This window comes from Carex rostrata, chromosome 34 (genome assembly GCF_964058835.1).
Source record: "Carex rostrata chromosome 34, lpCarRost1.2, whole genome shotgun sequence".
NCBI classification, from domain to species: Eukaryota; Viridiplantae; Streptophyta; class Magnoliopsida; order Poales; family Cyperaceae; genus Carex; species Carex rostrata.
In genome coordinates, this window is record NC_135951.1 from 43,471 (window position 1) to 65,866 (window position 22,396).

The window sequence follows — 22,396 nt, forward strand, 5'->3', positions numbered from 1 at the left end:
GGTCACTGAAGTGAGCTAAATTTTTTTTTTTTATCTTTCGTTTGTCCTCAATTAAATAAATATAAATAAACGGAGGTGTAGCGAAATTTCCCCAAAACATATTGGATTCAAATCCAAATTGCAACCACTCTGTACCGATGAAAATGAAAAATAAAACTAATTTTTTTCCTCATAAATTAAACACATTGTATTTTGAGGGAACCTAGTAAGTAATGAAAGAGCACCAATAGCTCCAATGTCCTGGAACCACCTGTGCATAAAATAGTATCTCGCAGTTCTGATGATACCCGGGTCAAATTCCCCTAGACAAGGTTTATTGAGTCATCTAATTTATATACTAAGTGGGGCATAACTCTCAGAGATAGTTTTTTGTTATTTTGAAATGGATCTTGCAAGTTGCAAATAGCAAACTCTTCTTTTCTCTCAATTTCTGTTATTTTGACATGGATTTGGCAAGTTAGACAGGGGTATAACTACAATCTCTAGCCAGCTAAGAAAATAGGTCTCCCAGACATCCACAAAAATGAGCAAATTTGGTGCAAAATATGATAGATAAAAAAATTTTGAGGGAAAAAACTAACATAAAAAAAATTGAAAATCGGTATTCGGACATAAGCAAAACAGCAGAGAAAGTGCATATAAGCAATTTGATGCAAAAGATCAGCCTACAATGAGGGTGTTTCTCAAATAAGAAATGGCAATAAGACAGGTGGTGGGAAGAAATATTGGAAATAAAATTTATTTGCACTAGTACAAAAAACCCCTTCACCGACCCTTAATCACCGACTATTTTAAGCAAAGCATCAGTGTTGCTCACACTACACTGACTCTTTTATTAAATAATAATCAGCGTTGTTGTTCAACACTGACGCTTTATAAACAGTCAGTGTTGGTTATCAACACTGACTGTTTTTCAAAAAAGAGTCAGTGTTGAACACCAACACTGACTGTTTTTCAAGCGTCAGTGTTGATTACCAACTCTGACGCTTTAAAAACAGTCAGTGTTGGTGATCAACACTGACTGTTTTTAGAAAACAGTCGGTGTTGGTTATCAGCACTGACGGTTTTTAAGGCGTCAGTGTTAATCACCAACACTGATGCTTTAAAAACAGTCGGTGTTGGTAAATTTACTGACTCTTTGTTTCAGAACCGTCAGTGCTGAGTTATTTACTGACTGTTTTGTTTGAACCGTCAGTGATTTTGTTTCATTTTCCTATAACAATTTAGGTTAGCCGCTTGTAAATTTCATTTCGCTGTTCGCCTCCTTTCTACTGTCTCTCCACCTCCTTTCCGCTTAGCCCCACTGTTCTGACCTGCCTCACCACGCTCAGCCGCACTTCTCTCTTCTCCGATCGCATCCTCTTTCTCCCCTCCTAACGCCGTAGATTCATCTCCTCTGAACTCCGATATAACGCGGTAAGATTTGCTCTTTTTTAGCTCTGCAACTGATTTTCTTTTTTGCTTTACGTATGGTATTTGTGTTACCCATGTTTGGAATTTTGTGAATTTTGGTATCTTTTGAATTTTGGGCATCTTAATTATTTTCTCAACTTGGAAAATTTTGGGCATTCCGGTGCTGACTCTGTTGGTGCCTCTGATTTTCTGTTGTCTCGGTGTGGTGGTGAAATTGCTAGTTGACGGCTGTGAAATGAGGTGCTTCCTTGGCACCGGCCTCTATTCCGCCACTTTTCTATTCCCGGTTAGTTGTGAGCAACCCTCCTCTTTTCTATTAATTTGCTGATGGTGTATTTGATAAGTAGGATGTGTGTAGATTAAATTCGCATCCTTGCGCGGGTTGTTGCATTTCCCGGCTTGGATGCTTTGAACTGCCTCGTTGAGATTTTCCTTGATTATTTCTGTTTTGTGTCTCTAGCTTGTGCTAGGGACTGTTCTGTCCTGGTACCGTTCTGGTACCAAGAGACGGGGTCCCTTTTTCTTTCTTGTGCGCCTTTGCTTGACTGTTACTATACCAGTACTGTTTTGGTACATGCCTCTGTGTTGGCCTTGTTGCTTGGCTGTTCTGTTGAGTCCGGTTGGTTGTTCTACCTTGTCTGGTTGGCAATTTTGCCTTGCTTGTTGTTGTTTTGTATGTGTATGCTGAGCTCGTTGCTTGTGTTTGGGGTTGCTATGGGAAATTGTAGGTCCTTATGTGAATTGTAGAAATAATTTTTTCCATCAAGTTATTATTTTCTCTAATTATTTCATAGAGAGATAATTTTATATCACTGGGAAATTTTTTTAGAATGCAATATGGGTCTTTAATATTGCTGAGTCAGAGGAAATGGAACATGTATTGCTACTTAATGCTGAGTCCATTGTCAGATGGTAATCTTTTTTTAATCTCACGTTTGTAGTCCGATTGACTTGTTACTGGCACAAATGTACTATTCCTCAAAATGATCAACTGAGCCGCTAGTATAATTAAACAGAACTGTGTCCAAATTCTACTCTAATTAACTGTTTTTTAGCTGACGCTGAATGTTCTTTCTCTGGAACGTTTATTATGTCCAAAAGTTTTCCTTAGTTCACAGGTAGGTAATTATAATTCTGAAGTTAGCTTTGAATTATTTTAACAGGGAAAAGTGTCAGGATAAAAAGCGGATGTCATGATAAACCACAACATTACTGGAATCCAGCTTAGCAGTGTCAAGCTCCCTTCCCATGACAAGACAGGAAGGCAACCTCACATTTTGATGTTCAATTGGATTTCAGTGAAATTCATGTAATAATATTCCCCATTTTTCTTCTTTTTATCTGAATTGTCAAGATTTTAGATTTTTTTTTTGTTGATAGTTTGTGTTCTTCATATTAAAGTTGGTTAGAGAGGGTGGTTCTTTCATGGAAATTCTCAAAGTTGCAACTGTAGCTTCAATTGATGTTCTTGTTGAAGCAAGTTCTTTTCTAATTGGCTTAGTGCCTCATGCTCGCAAGTAATACATGTTAGTACTAAAATGTTAATTACAAGCTTGGATGTAATATTTAGTTATGTTGTAATTGATTGTTTTGGATGTGTTTATGTTGTGCTGTACGTGACAAGTTAATAATATTTAGTGGAAATGGAACATTTACTTTGTCTTTTTCCCATTTTCTAATATTTTGATTAAATTGAATAACAAATATCGCTGACAGGGCAGCGAAATGAAATTAGAATTACTTTCAGGGATGCAGCACACGTGAAATTAATTAAAAGTGATCTAATTTAAAAAAAAATATTTCCTACTTTTATACATAACTTGTGACCAAATAATGTTTGTAATTATCAATTTCATATAATTTCATCAATATTTGTTCAAACAAATTGAGCTAATAACTGTGGACCGTTCATTTTCTTATGAATAATTAACGGGTGATCTGCAATCAAATAATTCCTAATTTATATCAAAATGATCATGTTAGTACCAGGAACCTTAAAAACAAAAAATAATTGGGGTTCCAACAATTGTAAGCTTCGATCCAATGTGTAATGTTTATAGCCTTACGATTTCGTTATATTCCGTCGCTTGGATGGATGTGTAAATGAACATCAAATTAAATCAAACTCACCGACAATGAATTTAATGGAACACTCTTTGATCTGAACGGTTCCGATCAACCAATGGACGACGTTTGTCTTTGTTCCTTCATTATCTCATCCAACAAGAGTTGATGTTCTATGGTCTTTGATGTTTGATACAAGTCCTTGATACAACATGCATGCACAACTATATAATTTAATTTGTTTTGGTTATGTTTAATATTTTTTATCTCATAAACTTTTGCAAAGAATATATCTCTTAAATAAAATTCAATATAATTCTATATATACAAAATTATTTTGCAAACTTTTTTATTTCTCTTCCTTGCAAATTTTTTAATTTTCGGCCAAAAAAAATCACCGACGGTTTTTAAAAAAACAGTCAGTGCTGATGTTCAACACTGACTGTTTTTTAAAAAACCGTCAGTGTTGATAATCAATACTGACTGTTTTTCAAAAAAACAGTCAGTGTTGACAGTAACACTGACTGTTTTGGAAAACAGTCAGTGTTGACAGTAACACTGACTGTTTTGGAAAACAGTCAGTGTTGCTCTCAACACTGACCCTTTTTTTAAAAAAAGTCAGTGTTGCTTTCAACACTAACCCTTTTTTTTAAAACCGTCGGTGTTGCTCTCAACCCTGACCCTTTTTTTTAAAACCGTCGGTGATTTTTTTTAGCATATGCCGCTGAAATTTTCGTTCCCGGTTATATGTTTCGATTTTAGTCGCGAAGAACTTCATTTCCCCTTCTAAATTTCATTTCCCTCTTCTTTGCGATAAACCCTCTCCGTCTCTCTCGCTCTCTTCGGACCTTGTAGCCGCCAGACCTCACCCTTTTCGCCTAGCCCTAAACCCTCTCCGCACCATCCCTCTCTCTCGCATCAGATCGGCATCATCCCTGACGCACCATCTCTCTCTCGATCTCTCACCAGCACAGACGCATCAAATCGGCACCAGCACAGCACAGACGCGCTCCCGTCAGCCTCAGCTTCACCCCTGCACAGACGCGCCCCGTCGTTTAGCACAGACCCTCACCCCTTTTCATGAATTGAAGCTTTTCTTCGGTAAATCCCTCTATGCTTCCTTGCGTTTTTCTTTTTGCTTCTCTGTTGTGCCTTGTAAGGCTTGAAATCTGAACTCATGTTGAGTTAAATCTGCACCTTTGTGAATTGCTTGCTGATTTTGCTTGATTGGGGCTCAAATTACTTGATGACATTGAATAATTGGAAAGCTTGTACCTTTGCGTTAAATAATGCTGGTTCAGTTCAACCTTTCGTAACTTTTATTTCTGTTTCATGATATTCTTGTTTGTCAGATTCTAAACCAGAATATACTGGTACAGGAGATGGTTTTCCGTTGTTAACTTGCCTATTTTATCACATATAAAATATATTAAATGCTGTTATTTTGTTTTGAATAATTGGAAAGCTTGTACCTTTGCCGGAAGCGACGCGTGACACTTTGGAACCGATTGTTCGTAAAGAGGGAGACACCTAACTCGGGTAAATTCTCAATGTTACCTCGTTTAAGTAATCGATTTTTGGCCTTTCTCAATTTTGTTAGATTAATCATACCTTTGCTTGGGTTGTTGAATTTCCCGGCAAAGGCATGACTTTGTGGGTATGTGCTGCCTTGTGATGGCCTTGCTCTGATCTGAATTGGGTTATCCCTCTCCTTTTTCTGTTGCTGTTTGTGCCTGTTGACCCTCTATCTGATTACCTTGGCTAGTGTACTGCTCTATCCTGAGACCTTAGGTGGTGGTGCTGTTTTTAGTGGCTGGGTACCTTTTAATTCAACAATTATTGAGAAAATCTCTCGAAAGGCAAAAAAGGTTTTGTAGCTTTCCACTACTACTATTATTATTTTTAATTAATATTGGGATCTGTTGAATGCTTAGTTCATCCTATTTCTTTTCTTCTGTACTTTTCTGATTACTTGGAGGTTCTTTTAATTAGTGATTACCAAATACCTGAATTTTGTAATAAAAAAAATGACATTTCACATAGCTGTCAATGCTAGTGTTAAATTGATCTAAAAAAAATGTGATAAGGATGGAATAGTTAAAATTGCGGATTTGGGGCTAGCAAGGGAACTTTACTCGGAGCCTCCTTATACTGAATATGTCTCTACGAGATGGTAAGTTCATTATTTTTGTTCACTAAATGCTTTAAAGTTTGACCCTTGAAATTCTACTGGTACCTCAAAAACCCCAAATGGCCTTCTGTGACAGATCAGCCAGTGCAGGCTGATTAGAAGTCCAAACCAAAAATCCACATGAACAGTCAGATGGAGGACTCAAAAACACACACTTTAGACCCAAATTTTACATTCATAGCATTTTTCTATGATTTACTAGCTATTTTTAAAGTTTGCTTTCTGAATCTCCAAAAAAATGCTGTTTTCTGCATCTTTTACCAATCTGCCCCTGCATTCAGGCATCTGTTAAAAATAGTTAGAAAATTACAAAAATCCTGAAACTTGGCAAGCATGTAGTTTAGACTTCCCTTTACATTTCTATAAAAAGAACAAAAAATTTGGCTTTGTAGATTGTTCAGAATGAATTTTAAAGATTGGCTGACAGCGCGCAGCTAAACTCAGATCTGGGTCGGTTTTCTTTCCATTGACCTATCTCGATCTTCTCTTCCTACTTTAGATCTGTTTCTTTTCAATTGATAAAACAACATTGCTTATGTTCTTAATTTTGCTTAATGGGTGAGCTTGCATTAATTTGAGAATAATTTGCAAAGTGAGTTTGCATGAAGTACACTTCTACGGTATATTGTCATACTACCCTCTTGTCATACACTTTATCATTGTGATATTAAATTTAATGGCACAGATTCTAATTTTCACTAATTGCTATCCGTAGGTTGTACTAGGTGAAGTGGCAATGTGAGGTTGATTACGTTGAATAGGCCTCGTCAATTGAACGTCATCTCTTCTCGGGTGGTACTATCCTTTATATTAGTTATAGGTTGCAAGAAAGAGAAGCATTTTTTATTTAAGTCAAGTAAATAGATTTTTAATGGCAATTAACTTGGATAATTTGGTGTCTTTTGTGTGTTTTGTGGATATATGGCATGTAATTTGGATAACATGTAATTTGATAATTTTTAATGGCAATTAACTTGTTTGGTGTCTTTTGTTTGTGATTGTGGCATATTAATTTTTTAATGTCAATAAATGTCGAATGGTAATATATGGCTAGCAAAACAGAATCATGCCAACACAGAAAAACAGTCAGTGTTGATGCACAACACTGACTCTCTTGAAAAAGAGTCGGTGTTGATGCTCAACACTGACTCTTTGGCAAAACAGTCAGTGTTGAGCACCAACACTGACTCTTTGCCAAAGAGTCAGTGTTGCTGCTCAACACTGACTCTTTGCCAAAGAGTCAGTGTTGCTGCTCAACACTGACTCTTTTGTCAAATAGTCAGTGTTGCAAATAATTTATAACTTTTTACTGTTCTACTTAAAGAGAATAAATGCAAATAAATATAAATTTATAACTGAATTGCCATGCTTTCGTTGATTGCAATTCAGGAAGGTGTATTTATACGACTTTTCCTAAAGAAGAAAAAATGTCAATAAAGAAATAGCAATAAATATATATATATTTTTTAAATAAAGATAACTGGCACAAAATAACCAAAGCAATTATCCTCTCACCTCTCTGTTTTCTTCATGTTAACATCTTCAATGTTCATAAACAGAGCAGCTTTCCTTCACAGTTTAAGTTTGACTCAAATTTAGTCAACAAGATTGATCACTTTATGTACCTAAGAGTTAATAGTTATGTGCCTATTTCATCTAGCTAGCAAGTTTTAACTTACATGTTGTTAATCAATAACCACTTATTCTACAATTCAACAAAATTATGTTTCGGAGTTACATCTTTATTTTGTAACAGTGCATATTTAACGGATTTTGCCCAAACATAATATGATATCAAATGGCACAAAAGTAATATTTTTCATGTTTTTCTTATTTTCTTTCTGAATTTGTAAAAATAGTACAAAAATTGTCAATCTTGATCCATTGTTAATAGATCCCAATACTATTATAATAAGAAAATCAATAATCAATAAGTTTATTTCTTTATTATCTTGAGAACGTCCTGAGTTTCCTCAGGCAATTTAATAAAGTTGTGCAGCTTGCAATAGACTAACTAATGTATGAATTTTTTTTTTTCATGAGAATTATAACTTAGATCAAACACTCACATGCAGTTCAATGTATGAATATTTTGCGAAAAAAATCTGCAGTTATATTGGGGAAACGTAAAACCGTGTATAACTTACTGACACTTTATACACGTTAGCAACATCGTGTAAAATTAGCGTTTTTAACAGTGTCTTATCACCTATTTTAATTTGTAGTAGCGTTTTAACCTAGATATTACTCGATCTTTCTAATTTCCATGGCAAGTGGGGGCCCGAGTATTAGATTCTCCGATTCATTGAGCATCCCGCTTCAAAATTTCAAGCATTGTCAAGATTCTCAGATTCATGTCAGAAGAAATCTGGCTATGGGGAACTGAAATTTGGACAGGAATGGTATCATTGGTGCTCAAGGAATCACATGGTGCCCCTGCTGTTAGTCAATGATAGTTTGACTAACCAAGGAACTGCAACTTCCACGAAACATTTCAAGTTCATTCTTGATAAACAAAATTTAATGATTTCATGGCATTTTTAATTAATTCCAATTAGTGTTCTGTATTTTAATCACTGTTTCATCATCTAGACTCATCAACAATATTTAATTAACGTTTAACATTTTATTTTTGAAGGGACCGTAAGAGAGAGTGTGGTACCTGTACTGGTATGATATTTTTTTTAACATTTAGTTGAAGTATTGTTTAATAGTGTGGTATCAATTAATTCAATTTATGACCTATTCATTATTACTATGCTAACAGTAAAGTATTGTTTAAAATTAAAAAAAAAAAGAGAAATTGTCCTTATGTTCTGAAAATTGATTATAAACAAAATCTGATTTCTGAAAATTACAGAAACACACGTATTTAAAGCTCTATTCTATTCCTAAACAATAAGCACCCACTAGTACTACCTAAAAATACATTTTAATCTAAATATAATATTTATTTATGGTACATATACTAATTATGGATCCACTAAGTCAACTATTGAATCAATAATATATAATTAGTTCGTCATTTTTGGATGCTATATTATAATTATCAACATCTATATATTGACCATAAACCTATTTGGATTAACTTTTATTAATTAGGGAGGTATGACTTTACCCAGGACATTTTTTACAGGTGTGAATAGTGTGGAATGCCATTTGAATTCGACACGAACGCATGAATAGCGCCATATGTCAAGATTCCATTCACATTACATTATTGGCACTTTGAAAATCGCTGATCCGACGGTGGCTTCTGATTTTATTATTTTGTTAAGCCACCGTTGAATCAGCAATTTTCAAAGTGACTTAATATATAAATAGTAAAAAAATTCCAAAAAATGTAAAATTTGGTCTCCAAGCATATATTAATATGGAGAGCAAGATGAACGGTTTGGATCGGTCATTTGAACTTTAAATCCGGTGATTTATGGTCCAATGCACACGCCAAAGCTACTGTAATTCAGTAAATTCCATCAATTCATAGGGACATTCATTACTCTAACCAGCACAACATCAATACCTATACCATGCAGATATCTTTCTACCATATTGCACGCCAAGTGACGTAAGGAAATCGCTAAAGCTGGATTGCAAGAAAACAACAGAGGTATTTAACCGCCAAATCTGAGGTTTCTTCTCAGTTGGAAACCTCAGGGATGACATTAGACGTGGATAAGGCTTACATTTGGTTAGGGTGCACACAGCTAACGTGAATTACAATTCATGCCAGATTAAAATGGACAGACGGGTTGCAACAAGATTTTCACGACAATCACAGGTAATTATTTCGACGTCTAATGTCATCATTGTAATGCCACAAATTCAATTAAAAATAATTTTCCTCAAAAATTCTAACTAGTAACACCATCTAATTTGTGTGCCACAAATTTTAATTACTTTTATGCTGATTTTTATATTTATGATGGTATATTTAGGTGTCAAGAAGTCATATTGGCAATTATCATTTCGAGCTATTTGAAGTTGTTCCTCTTATCAACTATATATGGTATGTATACTAACTTTTATCTTGATAAAATTATAAAATGAAGTAATGAACTCTTCTGTTTTGGCAAGCACACGATTCCTGATTTTATTGTTTTCTTTCCTTTACAAAATGCAGGTGTGGGAGTCTCCATTATCAGTTATTCACATAGTCAACAGTTTTGTTCTCTCATCAAATATAGTTGCTTTAAGAGGTTCTGATTGTTTGAAAATTTGTTTTCTTTGTCTATGCTCATTTGGCTTATATTATATTTTCTTCGTTATTGGTTTTCAATGATAGACTCAGGTCTTCAATTTTTAGGCACCTTATTTTATTTGTGTTTGTGTAATATAATGTTATGGTTCAAAATATGTATATTCCAGTGCTATTTAATATGTCATTTGTTGGAATAATCATAATAAAACAAATTGAAATTTGATGTGTGGTTTTAGTTCCATTTATTCCAGTGACTATAAAGATTGCATGTTCTGTGGAAATTGTTGTTTGATGTTAAATGCTTGTGAATACCGTTTCGTACCAATTGGAGGCTTGGAGCTGGAGAAAAATATATGAACAAAATGGGTTTAATATTACATTTGTTTGGTACATTTTGTACCAATTGGGGAAAAGAAAAATAACAAAAAAAATATCAAAAAAAAAAAACCTTCTGCGACTGATTTGGAACCCTTCTGTGACCGCTCAGTCGGTCTCTGATAGGTCTTCAACGACGTCAGCGTGTCGCATCCGTGATGGATCTAGTTAGTCGCTGAAGGGGTCATCTGCAACCGGCGCCATACCCTTCAGAGACCGGTGACGTCAGTAGAGCAGTCATCAGTGACAGAGCAACTGCGACCGGGTCTTCTACGACCCATTTTGGTCATCTGGGACCGGCGCTTCACCCATCGGCGACCCATTTGGCTGGTCGCAGAAGGGTATTTTTGCTGTAATTAAGATATGTGTAACATAGACTTGCAATTAGTATTGTTTCAATTATGCAACTGTTTTGCAATTAGTTCAGAGTTAATTGTCAATTTGAATTTGACAGTTGTTTGAAATTTCTAAACAATTTTAGAGATGGAGATGCTCTGAGGGGGAGTGCTGAAATTAATGTTTTTGAAATAATGTTGATTTTGAGTTAGTATTTGAGATGTAATATGGTAAAATATATAGCGGTCTCTATCTTGATTAGTATAACTATTGGGTTATATTTATGAGGGTTTCGATGGGTTATATAGGAAATATTGATGTTGTAAATGGCCCATGTAAGGCTTAGTGTGGGAATTGCGTTATATATAACCAAGCAATGAATTAGCTAAATAATTTTATTTTGAACTCGATCGTTTACAAGTATGAAGTATACTTTGCGTTAATCCGGACAATATACAAATTTAATTTTATATATAGTTTGCTCTTAAAACAAAATTAACGCTAGTAAATAACATGGTACATAAGTCAATTGATCAAGTGCCTGAACAAAACTGCCTCCAGCAATAAAATATTTTTTCCTTCATTTTTTTTTTTTTTATTCCTAGACTACTCCAAGTGCAATCCGATGCCACTATTTCGAAGTAGTACATCATATATATATATTTTTTACTGCTAATAACTCAAGTTGAAATTCCAAATTATATTTTTTTTTTGAAGAAAACTAAAATATTAAATTTAATCTGATGTGCTTGCCTTTTGTGTTTATAAATATCATATGATTATAATGGTTTAAGATGATTTTGATGTATCTTCAAATGTTCAATTAAATGAACATGCATGAGAAAAAATGGAAGATTATTCATGGACATAATGTGTTCTTAATTAATATTCATGAGTGATTTAAATTTGTCATTCTCAAAAACTTTAGATAGACCGTTATAAATTTGGTACAATTCGATCATTATGGGATCAGCGACAAAGATGAACAGTAAAATATTTAAATTTATCATTGAAAGCCAATTGATTTTCAAAATGCACAAGTTTGAGATGCAACTTATGTAAATTATATAATATTAATAATTGTAATTTTATTATTTTGATATATAAATGAGTCAGAATAAATTTTTCTTACTAGTTATTATTGTCAATATTTAATATATATCACTACTGTCGTACTAATGAGAACCTATGCATCCTCAATTTTATTTATATCAAATTATTGTTTTAATAAAAAAATGCTTTATTTATATCAAATTACTATTCGATTATTGTTTTATTTATATCAAATTATTTTCTTACTAGTTATATATATTTGTGAATTGTCTCTCAATTCATTTTTATTCATTTTGAAAAATCAAGTAGTGTGAACGGATACTTGACTTTTCCACCAAGTTAGACTATAGAGAGAAAATCAGAAAACTTTCCTTTCATTATTGGAGAAAATTTATCTCCTATTCTTATCAATCAATTTTAAAGGACCACCATAATTGGTCATAATTGTCTTATTAATAGCCATCCAACAGAAATTTGATATATATACTTCAGCATTTTTCTATAATTTATTAAAACTTCCTAATTGTCAGGAATATTTTTTTTTGAAACATGAAAGATCATTGTAGTGACTGTAATTTAATCTGTGCTACATAAAGTAGGTATACCAGTTTTTATATAAACGAGAAAGTTAATGAATTAACTAGCCGACAGGCATTTGATATAAGTGTGTCAGCTACTTTTTTGTTACAATAGTTATTATTGTCATTATTTAATATCAAATTATTGTTATAATAAGAATTAACAGTCAAATATTGTTTTATTTATATCATTTTTATTCATATTATATTACAATTCGATTATTGTTTTATTTATATCAAATTATTTTCTTAGTAGTCATATATAATTGTACTACATGTGGTCAGGATTTTCTGTCAATTCATTTTAATTCATTTTGAAAAATCAAGTAGTGTCAACGGGTACTTGACTTTTCCACCATGTTAGACTATAGAGAGAAAATCAGAAAACTTTCCTTTCATTATTGGAGCAGATTTCTCTCCTGTCCTTATCAATCCATTTCAAAGGACCACCATAATTTATCATAACCATCTTCAATTTATTATTGGCCATCCATTAGAAATTTGATGTACTGGAGCTTCTTTTATAAGTTAGTAAAATTTCCTAATTGTCAGTAATATATGTTTTTAAATCTCATCGCACAGATATTTTGTTACTTTAATTTGGAAGGAGTGATACTTGCTACTTGTCTTTGTGAAATGGATCTTTAGCTCAAATATTTGGATAGAGTTCCCGAATCTTCGGGGGATGATGGTTCGAATCCATCAAGATCCTTAGTAATACCTAATTTAAATTATGAAATTAACCATGCTTGCATGAATAATATCTAATTTGAATTAGTTCATTGAATGTCTCAATATGATCTTAGCACAAAAACCATACATACTGATACGTTGTGTACCAGTATGGTACCCATAACATGATTCATACATGTTCGCATTATGATAAGCAATAATTAGTAATTTTTTCTCGGACTTTACAAGCACAAAATATTAGGTTACCATAAGGCATGTCAACAGGAAAATGCTGCCCCAGCCTCAAAATATTAGGTTACCATATCTCCCAGTTTGCCAAGATATGAGGCTGGGGCAGCATTTTCCTGTTGACATGCCTTATGGTAACCTAATATTTTGTGCTTGTAAAGTCCGAGACAAAATTACTAATTATTGCTTATCATAATGCGATCATGTATGATTCATGTTATGGGTACCATACTGGTACACAACGTATCAGTATGTATGGTTTTTGTGCTAAGATCATATTGAGACTTTCAATGAACTAATTCGAATTAGATATTATTCATGCAAGCATGGTTAATTTCATAATTCAAATGAGGTATTACTAAGGATCTTGATGGATTTGAACCATCATCCCCCGAAGATTCGGGAACTCTATCCAAATATTTGAGCTAAAGATCCATTTCACAAAGACAAGTACCGAGTATCACTCCCTCCAAATTAAAGTAAGAAAATACCTGTTCAATGGGATTGAAATATCAAGAGAGGAGTGAGCAGATTTCGTGTGCAAGGTGGTCCGAATACGAGAGATTCGTCGACAAAAAGGAGGCGTCGCTTCTGTGTGCGCGAGAGGTAGCGGCCTTAGGGAGTGAGATGGCGTCGGTGCACGAGATGAGCGGGTCAGCAGAGGAGGAGCGGCACGGTGATTATTTCCGATGATTTTAGATTAGGGGGAGCTCAGCAGCTACTTAGAGATGGACGGGCTCAGAAAAATAATACAAATTAGAAGCAGAAGTAGCGTTTGGAGAAGAAAGAATAAAAATGGTAAGCACTGGATATATCCATTTCCAATCAGAGGGTATCATAGTCATTTTAAATTTTAAAATAATTAAATAAAAAGGAAAATAAATAAATGGGGATACAAGAAAGAAGTTCAAATTTATATGGAGATATTGGATATTATGATATTTTGATGGGGAGATTGGCTATTTCAAATATTTAGATGAGTACACTGGAAATTTTTCCTTGGATAATTGTATTGTTGTATTTGTGATTTTATTCTCTTATCTATTATTACTTAACCGGTACGTGAGCTTAACGGGCAAGAACGTAACAGGACCACTTTGTGTCACAATGTCTAAGAAAAAAGTATGATAAAGGAGTATAAAATCGAAAATTAGAAGGAAAAAACTTAATCGGAAACTTCAACACAAGTTTTGACACTCTTCCTTTAATTTATGTTTTTGCAATTTTGATTGTGCCGACTTCTCATTGTTTTTTCTCGATATCTTCCCCTCACGAGCTTTCCGAATTGATAAAGAACATTGAAATCGGAGATAGCTTTCTTGGTGAGGATATCACCTCCCTTACCTTACCTCTCACCCTAGATTCGCCTGTTTTGAAGACGTGCAGCTAAGAGATGCTTTAGAATAAGAGAAACGACTTACAAAAAATAAACAGGGATACGCTATAAAATGAAAGCACAAATGAATGATGTAGAATTTTTTGTATTTCTTTCATCACACATAGAAGCAGGTTTGGCGAAAATGGTAGGATATGGTAATCTGTAATTGTCTTGCCGTTATGATTCCATAATTCATAGCTATTGTTCTGCTTATAGTAAGTGTGGAAATTTTCTATTCTCCCTTGAAGGGAATCACTATTTTTGGAAATAATTTCCTTTTGGAAAAAGAAAAAAAAAAACTTATCATTGGGTTCTTATCATTGGATTTTCTTGAATTCAGTTGTCATTTCTCAAATCAAACGTGGTCATTTCAATTGCCCTGTGATACTTCTAAATTTTACAATTTTACAATTTCAATAATGCATAGCTATCAGTGTCAAACTTCAAATGATCCAGACAGGCATGACTCTCATTGACCGGAGGTAAACACATAAGAAAAGTCACATTAGATAGGTCCTGGTTGTAATTGGATCAGGTACTGACAGAGAATAACTAAATTATATGTGTATCTCTTTTTAATTTTATTTTATATGAATACAAATTAAATATTTCATGAATACGAAATACCGGCCGGTACGAATATAGCTGGATTTTAAAATAGAATTATCACATATAGTTCATAAGAAAAAAATAATTATATACACTTGTACAAATGAACTATATATTATTTTCCTAGCAGATTAATAGGTTAAAAAATTAAATATTAACAAAAAATAATGACTAATTATTATTAGATTATTAGTAAAAATATATTAAAAATTAATAAATCATAACAAAAGAAGAAAACATTGATTTAATTGAATGATTTGTAAATATTAATAAAGTATCAATTTTCAAATTTAGTAAACAAGTATCACTCGTAAACTTGGAGAGTATAAGCATCAATTAACAAGTGATTATCTAATTAAAGTAAATTACCAAGTCATTTATTAACTTCTGACGAGATTCAGCATTATTTTCTACCCAAAGTTAACCGTCAATCTGGTAATATTGATTCTTCTGAACTATGATATATCTAATTGAAAAAAAAAGCACCAAAAAAATGCTCAAATAAGTTTACTAATTTGAGACAAAATAAAATATATTGCTCATGCTCATGCATGCTAATGCTCAGCGGATGAGCCGAAATTTTTATTAATACCATTATTCCAAAAAAAAAAAAAATCCTCAAATTCTTGAAAATTCAAAAAATACCAATGCTCCAATGAAAACTGGTGGCCCAATTATTGTCTCAACTAACCTGATTTAGTGTCTTGTCTTCTACATGGAAATCTACACACTCGACACACCATGTAAAGTTCTTCAAGCTGGATTTTAGCAAATATACTTGCAAAGGGCAAAAAGATTCATCTCAAATTGCGAAGGATAAGTACGGATGGAAAATGAGGTACTTTGAAATTACTTTTATTCGTTTGGATCATGAAATTAATCGCACCAAAATTTTACCACAGTAGAATTAATTATTTCTTTTATAAAAGATTATTACTGTACGGCAATTAATGCATAGTGGAAATAATTATTTTATTCAAAAACTGATTACAAAACTTTTTTGCTACTGAAAGCAGTGACTCCAACATTTGTGCAACTTAAAACAAAATTTTTTTTTTGAGAAAAACCCCGTAGGTAAAAAAAAAATTAAAAACAAAAATCTTCAACAACACATTAAACTGAAGTTATTAGTAGTACAATTTTCCTTTTCTTCAAATAATCTGATTGTGAATTAAACCAGGTTGCGCTTTTCGATTGGCCCTTAGTCAGAAAGAAACTGAAGTTAGTAGTACAATTTTGCTTTTCTTTTATTTATTTTTTTTAATTAAAAGAAAATAGTGTATGTCATTTATTATACCAATTCGAAAAAAATCTTGAGTTAGGTCAGAAGGCTATCAAATACAAAAAAAAGAAATTATACGTATGACAATGGATTTCTTATTTTATAGTTTGACTATTAACTTATTATTACATGTTATTTGGGCCTTGATGGGCTACTATTAGGCTGCTTTTAGTGGCCCTGATTCGCTATTTTGGAACATTAATTCCTACCTCAACTTAATTTTTATTGACGGGTATATAATTGGAGGCAGTTGTCATTTTCCCCGATTTAATTTACATTTGCGCCTCAGGTTATTCAAATGTAAACCAAAAGGATTAATTAGACCCACTTCAGGTCAATATTCACTCAAAAATCTCTCTTAGGTGACTCTCCTGGTTTATTTTTTTAAACAATATTAAAATAAAATTGACAAAAATAATTAGCTGTTTCTTCATGTCTCACCCCTTCTTTGTCTCTCTTCTTCATAGGGAGGTACAAATCTTAGCTGTTTCTTTACAAATGCTGTTGCCAACTGGTGATTTTGGATCTTTCTCACAATTTTGGGCAGTCGTTAACCAAGATTTTCTGTGGGTTATATTGAATTTTAGGGATAGTAATAAAGGTGCTCATGTATTTCTGTAGCCTAATGCATGTACGGGTTTATGTTTTAATCACTCCACCTGTTTTGGCAGAGTATTGGCACAAACCACAAATCATGTGCACATCACTTGCTCGACTAAATTCCTCTGAGGATTTTAACTATGAAGCCAGTCAATATCATAAATAATCTTCTATATTAAACATTTGTTGTTCAGTTATGTCGACATATTGTGATGATGATGAAAATAAGATTTGTGTTGAGTTCTCTCGGTTGACAGATATGTATTTGTCCAAACAGGAGCAGCTTGATTAGTCTACCAATCCTACCAAGGTTTATTACATAAAAGTAAAAAAGTTCAGTGGTCTAATTCTAAATATTCATATAATAATAATTATAAAAATAATAAAATTTTGAACTTGATTTGATTTATTGTTGATCCCAAATTTTGAGCCCGCACATTCGGCAGACCACGAAGCAAAGAAAGGAACAAATTTTCAGCTTTGTAAGTGATGAAATCACCAATTGGCTCAGTAGGTTCCACCAACTGCAGTCCATCCATCGTTATTGATTTCAGGACTGGACAAGAGAGAAATCTCCAGTGTAGCCAACTTATCCAGATTCCCTAGTCCAGTAATGAAGTCCAGGTTCATACAAAGAAGAATATGCAATTCTTCACGCTGGGAGGGTAGCTGCTCCAGTTGCAAAACTCGGATACTATCACATCCACTAATTCTAAGGTGCTTGAGAGTGAAGATTGCGGAATGGAAGAGATTGAATATTTTCAAAAAACACTAACGAGATTTCTTGAATTGACTGCAAGGTACTGTGGCAGAAGAATAATCACATGCTTGAAGTTTTTTTATGTTAGAATATGGCTGGAGGGAATCTAACCAAGAAAAATAATCTGCATCATCGACACCAACCCACTCATTCTCACAAGCTTCTGGTGCGAGGAATAAATTCAGCCATTTCGCAGTGTTATCAATTTCGTGCAAATGAGGACTCCTGCATAATTTCAGTTTTTCAAGTTTCTATTTATTTCTCATGTTAGCACGCTGGGCATCTTTTAAATTACTTACTCCATAAATAGAGAGAAGGTTCGTCATATCCTTTAACCAAGCTATAACTTCATCTTTGGTTTTTAATAAATACAACCATGTCATTCTAGTGCTATCATCAGTAAAAAGAACAAACCATCTACATCCAATAATTGAGTTCACCAGGGCTGGCCCCCACACGTCAGAGTGTACTAAATCAAATGGTTCATTATTCTTATACTAAATTAAGTGTAAAAATCTAATCAAAATTATGCAATCTATCTCTTGCACTGTCCTTTCTGAAAGAACTACAAAATGATTTTCTTGAAGAAATGGCAAGCCAGGTAGAGGTATAAAAGGTCGGATACGGATCGGATAATAATCAAACCGTATCCTTACCCGTTATAATTTTTCGGATACGGATACGGGTCTGGATAGTCTCGGATACGGATACGGATCGGATGTTAAAGTATATGGATGCTGATACGGATCAAATATCGGACGGATACAAGAATATGAATATAATTCAGATATTTAAAAGTAATTACTTGATCATAGAATCAGAGTCGGTCACTTGATCGTGAAATCAAAATTGAATAAGTCAACCAAAGTCGACCAAATCCGATTGGAAACACGAATTTTTCGGAAGTTTTATTGTACAAAAATATAGGGAAAAGTTGACAGAAAAATAATTTGTCAAAATATTATACTTAGATAATTTTAATATAATATAATTATTACAAAAAAATAAAATAACGTTAGTTCGAGAGAGCGAGCAATAGAGTTTAAACAAATTGTAATAAGTAGACCATTTGATTGAATTGGGGGACCCCACGTATATTACAAGGTGGCTCTGCGGCTCAGAGAATGAATCAAAATAGTTTGAAGAATAATTATAATAATACATACAGTTGTTAATATGTGGTTAATTAATATAGCTCAACCTAGAGCAGTCCGAGCGACAACTGTTGGTAACGCAAAAAAGAGAAATGAATTGCAAACCGGAGCATGGGCCAAAAAGATTAGTCCCACAGAGATATTACAACTAAAATACCTGTATTCATATACTAGCTGAGAGTTCTGAATTGAATTGGTCCATATAGGTTGGCCCATATAGGATAGGAGATTATATAAAAAGAAATAGGATATCCGATTTGAGTTTCGATATCGGATGCGGATTATTATCCGGATCTGTATCCGGTTTTATATCAAAAACCGCATTCGTATTTGTGCAATATCATGACATGACACATCATTTTTTTGTTCAATATCCGGATCTGTATCCGGTTCGATATCATGACAGATCATTTTTTTGTTTAAGTTTTTCTAAAATAAACAAATACTTTTATTTTCCAATTTGATGAATAAATTCAGAAATTAAGTATCAAAATATAATTAAAATTGTCTAAAAATACTATTAATATTATCGGGTGTTACAACCTTAAAAGTAACTTAAAAATCTTTTATTTTACGAATAGGGAATTTCTAATGGACTTTTGTTTTCTAAAATAAAACTAAGTAATCTATTTATTAAATGAGTGGCACAAAATATGGCATCCGACCAATAAATTTTAAGAACATTATTTTGAAATAGTAGAGTTTGTGTCATTTCTAATAAATGTTAATTTTTTCTTTCCAATACACCATTTTGTTCGGAAGTATTTATACAAGTTGTTTGGTGTATAAAGACTTGAAAATTTTCTATCTATAAATTCGGTTCCATTATCCGATCTAAAGATTTTTAATTTTGCATTAAATTGTGTTTCTATAAGACATGTATAAAAATTCATATAAACAATCAATTACTTCATCTTTAGATATACATTTATAAACAATATATACATTCATATCTAGTTCAAAGTGGTGTTGTGGCTTCGTATATATATACAATAATGAGACTTTTCTATGCACAAATACATTGTACAACCCAACATTTATAGCATAGAGTGTGACAGTAACTGCCGATGAAAACTGCAATTTTGACTATTTTAATTCTTAATTAAGAACCACCCGATTCTCAACATAACTAATATAAGATAATTCTCTTAGATCAAACTAAAATAAGATTTAAATTTGGTCCATATACAAACAACCTTGCTAGGTAGGAAATATTCAATCGGATATATATTACTCTTTGAACCGCTCTGGCATCGTGTTCAATGTACACGAGTAGAAGTGAATCATAAGCTAGTGTGGTGTCCTTAGTAATTTTGAAATAAAATGAAAACTAATATTTAAAAATTCTGATTGCATGAGTACAATGAAACCTTGGTAGGTATTAGAAAGGACAACAGAATGGGCATCACGATTCAAAACGATGGAACAATATAAAAAACGAAGGAACATCATAAAGGAAAGGTAAGAGTTAATGCACGGGTTCAGCGCCCAAAGAATCTGGTTTTGTTGTCGACTTGTCGTGTGCTCAGTCGTACAGAAAACCCAGGGGGGATACTGGTTTTTCTGTACTCCTTCCTTGTCTTTTTCTAGGAGCGAAGTTGCCGAAGGGCACGAGCGAGGGACCCCAAATTTGTTAAGCCCCGCTACGCGGGTCTTGAGGAGCTACGGGATCCGGTCGGGGCGGTACGGGAGAGGATTTATCTTTTTTTTAGCTGAGTTAAATCCCTCCCTCCCCTGTGACCCCTCCCTCCCGCTCAATCGCCGCTAGGGCTCGCTCGTTCTTCTTAAGAAAATCTTGTCTGGGGAGCTCGCTCAATTGCCGCTCGGGCTCACAACACTTATATTAAAACAACTTGTTACAACTAAACAACTCCTGGTTCGTCTTTAGGTCAAAAGATCCGAAAGAACGAAACAACCATCTACTAGAGCTAATTAGTCCTTGTTAGAAGTAGCTTTTGAAAAATCATCAATAAACAAAACAAAATATTTGAATCCATTATATGAATCAATTGGGGCCGGTCCCCATACATCATAATATACTTAATCAAAGACATCTTTACTTTTGCTAGTAGAAAGAGAAAAAAATAATTTTTGTTTGTTTTGCTAATTTGTAAATTTTACAATTAGTACAATTAAAATCTTTAAAATCTAAAATACTAGTTAAAATCTTGTCGAAATGATACCTAAGTCTGTTATGCAAAAGATCATAATTAATGACTTTTGCAGAAGTACAAAAATTTAATTTGAAGTTCAAAAGATAATGTCAATTTCCTAGAAATCCTTCACCAATTTTGATTTCGGTTTCCCGTTCATAAAATGCAACGTTTTTACAAGAAAATATTACATTACAATTTAATTCTTTTGTTAATTTATTTACGTAAATAATGGTCACTCACAATCAAATTCTCCAAATAGCCCTGGGAAATAAATATTTGTGGCGGGCCACTCACAATAAATGGAGGGATCATACCTGTTTCTAAAAATTTTAATATTGCCATAACTATCTAGGGAACCACCAAACTTGATTTTTTTTTTTTTTTGCATATGGTGTTGGAGGACGTTTAAAAGTATTTATATGTTTGCACTACTCGGGATACATTTTTCATACTTGTAAACGAGTTCGTGATACAATTATTTCTGAAATTATATTGTTTGCACTCGGGAAAAAAAAAATTTGGTTAGCTTCGTGTACTTAAAAGGCACTTTTTTTTGTATGGTGGATTCAATCAATTACAATTTTCCTTATCTACCGAATATAAATTATTTTAGTAATAAAATAATACAAAAAATGCAGCGTTTTTTGTGTCACGGGTCAATTTAACCAACCACCCACTAGACAAGTCCCCAAAAGGAAGCGTTTAATAAATATATTAAGCGATGAATATTAATAGTGATTTAATTCAGAAATCAGAAACCACTTGGAATATAAATTTTTTGCTTTCAGCTTACCCGTCATCAGATCTGGGAGCTCTACTGCTCTTTACTCATTTTTCATTTCCACAACTCAGATTTGAGGTCTCTGCACACACTCCTAATAAGTCCCACAGGGGCGTGCTTGTGCCGTTGAGGAGGATCTTGAGAGGCTGATGCAAACTCTAGAGCGGATTAAGGCCACACTGTACGATGCCGAGGAGAGGGAGATCAGAGAGCATTCCATCAAGCTCTGGCTCAAGGAGCTGAAGAAGTCGCTTAAGATTCCGAGGATGTTCTCATTTTAATATTTATATCCACATAACACTAACCTCCATCTGCTTTCCCTTGTGAAAACTGGATGCCTCATAAGCATTTCTTGTGTAACCTCGTACCGATACTCGCTGAGTACATCCTCGGCATCATAAGCGACGTTCTTCAGCTCCTTGAGCCACAAATTGATGGAGAGGTCTCTGATCTCTCTCTCCTCAGCATTGTACAGCGTGGCTTTGATGTACTTCGGAGTTCTCGTCAGCCTCTCCAAATCCTCCTCAGCAGCACGAGCACATTC